This window comes from Astyanax mexicanus, chromosome 3 (genome assembly GCF_023375975.1).
Source record: "Astyanax mexicanus isolate ESR-SI-001 chromosome 3, AstMex3_surface, whole genome shotgun sequence".
NCBI lineage: Eukaryota > Metazoa > Chordata > Actinopteri > Characiformes > Acestrorhamphidae > Astyanax > Astyanax mexicanus.
In genome coordinates this window covers 62,829,808-62,839,115 of record NC_064410.1, presented here as the reverse complement: position 1 = coordinate 62,839,115, position 9,308 = coordinate 62,829,808, and the positions used below count along the sequence as shown (strand labels likewise).

Sequence of the window (9,308 nt, the reverse complement as noted above, 5' to 3'; positions counted from 1 at the left end):
TGCGTGCAAGTGCGCGCGCCGGGACGGGACGGCGTGTGTTTGTTTGTGTGTGTGTGTGTGTGTGTGTGTGTGTTTCTTTTTTAATTAGAGTTAATAAAGTATATGTGTATATATATATATATAAACATATTTGTGTATATATACACAGACTATATAATGTGCAAAAGTACTGGGACATAATGTTTCTAGTGTGATTTGACAATAAATCTTATTTAATCTTATTTAAGACATTTTAACTCAAAATACAAAACATGAAGTTCTTTACAAAAAATCACTCTTACATAAAGAAACATCACCAACTCTATTCTATTCTACCAGTTTTAGTCCCTTCCAGAATGAGCATTTTAAGGGCTCTGTCACTCATTTATATGCAAATAATAAGATGTTGCTGGCCACGCCCCATTTTAATTGCTATACAAGAGCAAGTTAGTTCATGTTTAACTGAGATAGAAGCACAAAACTCATTATTTTAAAGTTTTCTGTGGCAAGTCACATCTGCTGACTTGCCACAGACAGTAGGTACAGATCCCTCCCTCAGATGAAGTCTTCTGGCTAATCATGCTGTGTAATGTTTGAGGTTCTCAACCAGCAGACCGAAATGCAAATTTAAAAAAAAATTATTTAGTGGGTGGGGCTCTGGTGGGGGTTGACGGGGGAGAGGGGTGGAGCCATTGTGGTTCTGTGCAGAGTTCCTGGTTTATTGTGATGTCACAAGTAGGGAGGAGCATCCAAACGGCTCATAGAAGCAAATGATTCCTGACAACAAACTCTTTGAGCTGATTCACAGAAAACAGATGGATGAGTTTGTTTTTTGGTGAATTAAGTGTTTATGAGGGCAGCCGACTGTTATGCAAATAATAAGCTGTTGCTGGCCACGCCCCCATGTTAATGGAAAAACAAGAGCAAGCTAGTTTATGTTTAACTGCGATAGAAGCACAATACTCATTATTTTTAAATGTTTTTACTGATCTTCCTCATTTGCTGACTTGCCACGAACAGTAGGTACAGATCCCACCCTCAGACGAAGTCTTCAGGCTAATCCTGCTGTGTACGGTCTGCGGGTCCCACAACTGATTGAGTGGGTGGGGCTCTGGTCGAAAATAAACTAATATATATATAGGATAGATATATAGAAAGGAATCGATATATAGAATAGAATAGATATATAGAATAGATATAAGGAATAGAATAGATATATAGAATAGAATAAATATATAGAATATGGGCAGTCGAGATGAGAAGTGGAAATACAAAAGCACAAAACAGTGCATTTTGTATAATATGTCTTCCTTTAAAAGAAACTAATCCAAAATATGATTTATTAAAATTAATAAAACAACATTCTGTATGAACAGAACCTGTTATTGTGTGTGCGTGTGTGTGTGTGTTTATAGTTTATTGGTGTGTGTCTAGTGAGTGTACGTGTGTGTGGTGTGAGTTTGTAGTGTGTATAAGTGTGTGTAAGTGTGTGTGAGCGTGTCGGCTCATGTCTCAGAATGATCTAACTGTGTTTGTTAATGATCTGGTTACGGGGCTGTAACTCCAGCACTCTGCCTGATATGGATGAATAATAAACAGTCTGGAGCTGAGGGGTGGAGCTGTGGGTGGAGCTGTGGGTGGAGCTGTAGCAACAGGCTGAGTGGAGCTCCTGACAGGCGCGCAGGCGGCTCAGTATAAATAAATAATGTAGGCGAGACTGTGGCCTGACACCAGACTTCGAGATTTTGAAACATCTGATTTATCAGGAAAACAGCTTAGACTGGTTTAAAAATGCACAGATGCTGTTTAACAAGCCTCTGATTTGGCTGGTTTCTGGCACTGCAGCAGCTCACAGGAGCCACGTAGCATAGCATACAATAGCTTTGCTTTTAGCACTGTACCATAAATACTGTAAATATTCCTTATTCTTTCTAGACAGTGTTGCTTTTTATTTGGTGTCATCTTGACATGATGTGCATTTAGATAGCTAAATAAATAGTGCTTTCCTTAGCCTTTAGCTTAGCATGAATACACATTGCTTCCCCAGTCAGCTAGAGTTAACTAGTCTAGCAAAAATACTTGATGCTTCTCCTGGTTGGCTGGAGTTAGCTTTTAGCCTAGTGCTGTATACGTGGCTTCTGCTGGATGACTAGAGTTGGATTTTAGCTTAGCACTGTATCTGGTGCTTCTGCTGGATGACTAGGGTTAGCTTTTGGCCTAGCACTGATACCTGGGGCTTCTCCCATTTGGCCTAGGTTAGCTTTTCATCTAACACTGTACTTGTTTTTTTGCTGAATGACCAGGGTTAGCTTTTAGCCTAGCACTGTAGCCAGTGCTTTTGCTGGATTACTAGGATTATCTTTTAGCCTAAAACAGATTGAAACATTGCTTTCTTCAATCAGCTATGGTTAACTTTTATTAAAGCATGACTACCTGGTGTCTCTACCAATTAGATAAGGATAGCTTTTAGCCTAGCCCTGATATCTGGGGCTTTTCCCATTTGGCCTAGGTTAACTTTTCAGCTTTTAGTCTAGAAATATACCAGTGCTTCTGCTAGATGACTAGGGTTAGCTTTTAGCCTAGCACTGTACCTGATGCTTCTGCTGGATTACTAGGGTTAGCTTTTAGCATAGAACAGATAGAAACATTGCTCTTTTCAGTCAGCTATGGTTCATTTTTATCAAAGCATGAATACCTGGTGTCTTTACCAATTAGATAAGTTTAGTTTTTAGCCTAGGCCTAATACCTGGGTCTTCTTACAGACTGTCGCTTGTCAATTTGGAGCTTCAGATCCTTTCATAATTTTCCTAGGGAATTAAGCTCTGGAGACTGGCTAGGCCACTCCATGACCTTAATGTGCTTCTTTTTGAGCCACTCCTTTGTTGCCTTGGCTGTATATTATGGGTCATTGTCATGCCGGAAGACCCAGCAACAAGACCGAGTTTTTTCTGTCCCCAGCACTGTAATGCGTTACTGTTACAAATTACTGATTAGTCGACAACAAAATTTGTAGTCGACAAATTTAAATAACCGATATTGTCTATTATATAGACTAATCGTTACAGATACAGCATTTTACTTCTTAAGTACAGTAGTTAAGTACTTCTAATTCATTACTGTACATCTCAGCACCCAGGTAAGGACTTGAACCGGAGAGCTCAGTGCTGAGAAGTGAACAGAAACACACTTTTAAGTGTTTTGAAGCCTGTTTTTATACACTTTCTTCAGATGGCTGGTCCTCTTCTCGGGTTTTGTTCTCTCTGAGGTTGTTGATGTGTTGATGTGTTGTTATCGTGTGACCGGGTCAGGATATAGGCGGGATCTCAGAGTGTCACGGCTCTGTGATTCAGAACAGCGCAGCCCTGTTGTGCTCTCTGCCAGAGATGGAGAGAAAGAGAGGGAGAGAGAGACAGGGAGAGAGAGAGAGAGAGAAAGAGATAGGGAGAAAAAGAGAGAGAGAGGGAGGGAGTTTGATTGAGAGGGGTTGAAATATAAGGGCACACAGGGTGAAGACGAGTCGGTGACTCACCACCGCTCTACTCTAACACACTAGTAGCTGTTTCCTCAGCAACCCCCCAAAACAGGAAGTTGTGGTGATGTCATATCAAACCCGAGTCTCGGCCAGGCTGCCGCTGCCCACGTTCGGGAGTGTGAATCATTCACAAACACTCTCGCGCACTACAACACTTTCTACACGCCGAACAGCTCGCACACTATTGGCTGGGGATGACATCACCCTAAGTGTCTGTTGTGATCGGCCTCACCTGGTGAGGAAAGTGTAAAAACCTCTCAGCAACAAATCTGTCTTCTGTGGATGACATAATGCAGAATTACCCTAAACACTGAGATCACGACTTTATACAGCATTTAAACACATCACTAAGATTTAAAGTGATTTAAAGTGATCCAGACTATGAAGGAACACATAAGGAATCATGTAGTAACTTAAAAAGAGTGTTAAACAAACCATAAAACTTGTGATTTCTTGCCCTTCCTTTTCCTGATGAGGGCCAACTTCATCATTAGAATATTTTTAATGGTCTTTGCAGTGACTGCACTTGAGGATACTTTCACATTAAGTTCTTGAAATTCTTCTTAAAGTCATTTTTTTATTCTTTATTTAGTTGACTGATGCTCTCAAACACTTTATTAAGAGACAAAAAACTCAAGTAATTAACTCTTGATGAGTTCAGCACAGCTGTTAACTGAAAGCCTGAATTCCAGGAGACTCTACCTCATAAAACTGACTGAGAAAATCCAGCAGAGATGTTCAAAACGCAAAACTGATCATCTAAACAAGAGGAGCTACTTAAAATAGAAGAATGTAAAATATAAAATAAATATATTCTGGTTTGTTTAACAGTTTTTTGTTTACTAAATAATTACATATGTTTTTTCTTCATTGGATTGGATTTTAGTATTTTTCCACAATACAGAACATTTTAAAATAATTAAAACCCTAAATTTAAAAGTGTCAGTCGGTATTATTATTATTCAGTTTCTAAACTGAAAGCAGAAGCATTTCTGAGTGGAAAATATTGTGTTTAATGGTAGCAGTGTGCTGAACCACCATCCCTGCTAATCCTAATAATATATTCATTCTAAAAACTGGGTTGTCAGGTCGCTGTTCGCGTGAGTTCTTCTTCTTCTGGTCACGTCACGCGTCTTTACGTACTTACGTCACACGTACAGCCTGTAAAAGAGGATCCGGCTCAGTTTTACTGAACGCGAGCGGCTGGTGGAGCAATGGAGACTTCAGAAGAGGAAACTCTTTCTCTCTCTCTCTCTCTCTCTCTCTCTCTCTAACTGAACATAACCTGGAATTTGATTCATCCGCTCTGAAAGGAGACCGCATCACACCCACCCAGTTTAAAATGATTCTTCCACATGCTCTGTGTAATTACCCATTCTCACCAGAGAAGGATATTTAATTTCAAACCCAAATTATTTCTGTTTACAGCAAAAACCCAGCAATTTTCAGGGAAGGTCTTACATATTGATTCAATAAGACAATGCTAAACCACAGACTGCATCCATCACAACAACATGGCTTCAGAGAACACTGCTTGAACCCGGTGCTGAACTAACCTTTCTGCAGTCTGAGGTTTGTAATCTCCTGAGGATGATACAGGATGATAATCGCACACTGATCTGTGATTGTCACGGATGAGTAGGACGGATATAAGTGCAGATATAAGATTTATTTAAACAAACATGATATTCAAAAGCAAAACTGAAAACAAACACGGGTAACGTAAAAAGCAGAGGTGGAAAGTAATGAATTACATTTACTCAAGGTAGTTTTTATGAGTAATTTGTCATTTTTAATGTAATTTTAATATAGGTAATTTTACTTTTACTCAACTACATTTTGACACAAGTAATTTACTTCGCTACATTGGAAAACGCCCAATTACTGATTAAAAAGTAAAATGCTGGGGAAAAAACAGTTGGCACGGATGCTCGCGAGTGGAATAATGAGGCAATAACGTCCTCATGCAATACTAAATGTGCCCCGCCAAACAGAGCTGCAGCTTTCAAAACTTCCACATCAAACCTGAGAAAGCATGTGGAGTAAGTACTTTTATCATTAAACAATCTGCTTAAATGATACAAAAAAACATGTAAATAGCAGTTAAAGCACAGCAATGGCAAGTTAAAAAATAACAATGAACTGTAAAACTATAAAAATACAGTTTATAGTCACATATATGACCTTTTATAACTTTTTAATAGTAAAGAAAAAAATGGATCATAGGAACCTTGTTGCCATTTGTTCTTGAAAATGTTTTATGGGCTGGTCTGAACAAATACGGCCTGAAAGATCCAAATTATTATGTGGAATAATAGTTCATTAAAAACAATTTAATTTATGATTTGTTTTTACTTTTTTACATCAAATAATTAAAAGTAACTCTGTAACTTTTTCTCAAAGTAAATTTTAAATTGAGTACTTTTTTACTTTTACTCGAGTAGATTTTTAGATGGGTACTTTTACTTTTACTTGAGTAGAATTTTAGCAAAGTAAAGGTACTTTTCCTTAATTACAATTTTTCAGTACTTTTTCCACCTCTGGTAAAAAGTAAGAAACAAGACTGGGATACTAAATCAACTAAGACAAGAACTAAGACGAGGCTAAGCTAAGAAAACAAGAAAAAACAGGAACAACTGATATCTAAGAATAGACAAACTTAATATGCAAACATGGAATATATGAAATAAAACTCAGAACTCAAACTAAGCACACAAAACAACAGACCTGGATACATGAAACACAGAGGCTCATATATACATAGAGAGGGTGAGGAACACCTGGGGAAGGGAACAAGGGGAACAAGACAAACAACAACAAACATGGTGACAACACTAAGCTAACTGGCTAGGGCGGGGCTAGGGCGGAGACAGAACACTAACACAACAAAGAAGTATGCTCTAGTAGCACATGGGGGAGCAAACAAAACACGAGAACAGAGGACAGAAACAGAAGACAGATTACATCACATCTCCTCACATCTGGCATCGGCTGATCAGGTCTGGAAGGAGAGCAGATGGCAGCGTTTACTCCGGCTTTATGTGATGATGTTATAAAGTACGTCACACACTCTACTTCCCCCAGCGTGTGTGTGTGAGTGTGTAAGAGAAAGTGTGTAAGAAAGTGTATGTGTTAGTGAATTAATCAAACAGGCACGTGTGTCTTTGATCTCAGCCTGAGAAGGTTTACATATACACTACCAGTTAAAAAATATATATTTTGTCCATTTAAGTTCTTTAGGTCCAGTCAGTAACAAGACATGATACAAAATCCAGTGTACAAAACTTAAAAAAAATTAAATTTGTTTAGTTGTGTCTCTAGGATGAATAAAGCCATGTGAGCCATTTTTTGTGAAAAAAAGTGTTCCGGTGTTTCTATTTAGCCCTGTTTTAGTTCACTGTAGTAGAGAGTCTCTGAAGAAAGACAGGATTTTGGCACTTGCTCATGAATATTCATACATGCAAATACATCGCCTCCGATTGGCTAGCGGCACTGCAGCAGAGCACGCCTACCTGCTGCCTTCCCCCCACAGTCAATTTTACAGCTCTAAAACTCAAAAGGACCATTTTTTTCAGAGATACAAAGATAGATATAAATTTAGATATAAAGATACAGCACTGAGTGCTAGATAAAGTTAACCCTTAAACTTCACTTAATTTGAGAATCTCATTTATAACGTTTCTTTCAGCTAAACTAACGCTACTAAACTCTTACCTCAGACTTAGTGATTCAGTGTTTGGGCAGTTTCACAACGTCGAAGCCACAGAGTCCACTTTATATTATAAAATCCAATGTGAACATGCTTCCCATGTGTTTATTTAAGGTCTCAGTAAAACACAGAATTAACCGGAGATCCGATTTAAACCTATAGTTACTTACAGAAGATAGCTAATGTTAACTAGCTACTGTAAACAGAGCTGTAAGCTCTTTAGCTGTCAGTGTCGGCTCTGTCTGTGGGCGATCGCGAGCCAATGTGGGCGGGGCCATGAATACTAATTCACGGGTTGATGTAGACATGCTGCTTTTCCTGATCGACTCGTTTTTCTGAATATTTTCTTTTACTAGCTGCTGCAGACAATGGAGGTTGCGGAAGAATTTCAAGTGCAGCATCATAAACAACTCAGAGACACCTACTGTATTTCACAAACAACAAGAAAAAGAGGATTTTAGCGGAAGGAGAACATTTATTGTACAAATGGAAATAAACTGTAAAAATAAAAAAATCCATGTTCTTAGTCTGTAGTAAAGCTGTAGTGCTGGTACAGATGGAATTAGAGCCCAGGGTTAGGAAACTCATTTAAACTAAGTATAGTACTAAATTCTGGCTATCCACAACATCCAGCTTCTAGCTAGCTGGTTAGCTAAATTAATGTTCGTTAATTATAGCTTTTAGTAATCCTGCAATCCTAAATTAATAAAAACTATTTGAAAATGAAATAGTTATCGGCTGATCAGGTACATCAGGGCATCAGGACATATATAGTTTTATTTTCTCAAACCTTTACTATCTATCTAAGCTAGCTAATTCTAGAGTTAAGCTAACGGACTGTAACAGGCTGTATTCTATTAAGCACACAGTGAGTTTGATCTGTGTGTTTTGATTCAGAGACGAGTCTTTTTAATCAGATATCAGAAACATATCATCCCAGTTTACATAGATTAGGATTAGTTCAGTTACCTTTCTTTTAGAAAAATCCGTGTATATCCAGATATGTTTTAACATCAGTGCTGAAACCCGCAGCAAGAACTCAAAAACCCTCAAAAATCCTCCCCACCGAAGGCTAAAGCCCCGGACGCCCAGGCCAGGCAACGTCCCTGAGAAACATAGAGAACTCTGTAACTATTAAAAGTAGAAGTTCTTTCTTTTCTTTAAATTAGAAATTACAGATGAAGTCAGAGAGCGGTGAGTACTGTTTCCTACACCTTCAAATAAAGACTCTTAGAAACTGGAGAAAAAAAAACGCTACAGGAAGACGTCTGGCTGACCCACATGGAAACAGCAGCTTTAGCCTTTAGCTCAGATTAACATGATTAAGGACTGAGTCTCAGTTTCAGCAGAGAGGAGACAGGAGAACAGCTGCAGTAATAAAGATTAGATAAAATTAAACTTAATTAACTTTTAACCAGTAGTATAACTAAACTGTGTGTGTGTGAGAGAGACACTAGCAGACAGCAGTGTTACTCTTCTAGAAGGTCTTTATAATCTTGGGCTTTATGGGTAATTAGTGGGGGGCAGGTACACACTTATACTGTTAGGGGACATTCCCCTGTATCCTGGATCATCTGCACAGATCAAACACACACACACACACACACACACACAAACACACACATGTCTGCAGAACACTCTACACACTTCACTGACTGGTTTATTCTGGACTGGACCGGTTGGGACCACACGTGAGCCTGACACTACCTGAACCTTTAATTTCTGGAGGTCAGGAGATCAGTCTGAACTCAAACTCAGATTAAATAACTATAATTAAATCATTATTATAGAAGAGTATTGGAACATCTGCTTATTTATTTATAGCTTCTTCTGAAGAAACTATAAATGAGCTTATCTGAACTTTCTACTCCTTATATTTAAATAAAAGTAGCCTCGTTACTCCTGTTTCATTTCAGCTGATTTTTATTCCGGCTTCTCATCGTTCAATAAAACCCCTATCCAGATAAATCTCTCCATCCAGATAGAGTGAATCTGATTGTGATTGGATGTAGAGAAGTATAAACATATACCATTCTGACTCCCTATTGGTTTACACTGTGATCCATCACACCTGCACATGTGATATTA

The 9,308-nt window shown here is 38.4% G+C and overlaps 1 protein-coding gene across 4 annotated transcripts in view; it reads left to right on the top strand.

Moving 5' to 3' along the window:
- wu:fc38h03 (acetylcholinesterase collagenic tail peptide) overlaps nt 1–9,308 on the top strand; it is a 761,412-nt gene that overhangs the window by 131,512 nt on the left and 620,592 nt on the right. The window lies entirely within an intron of this gene.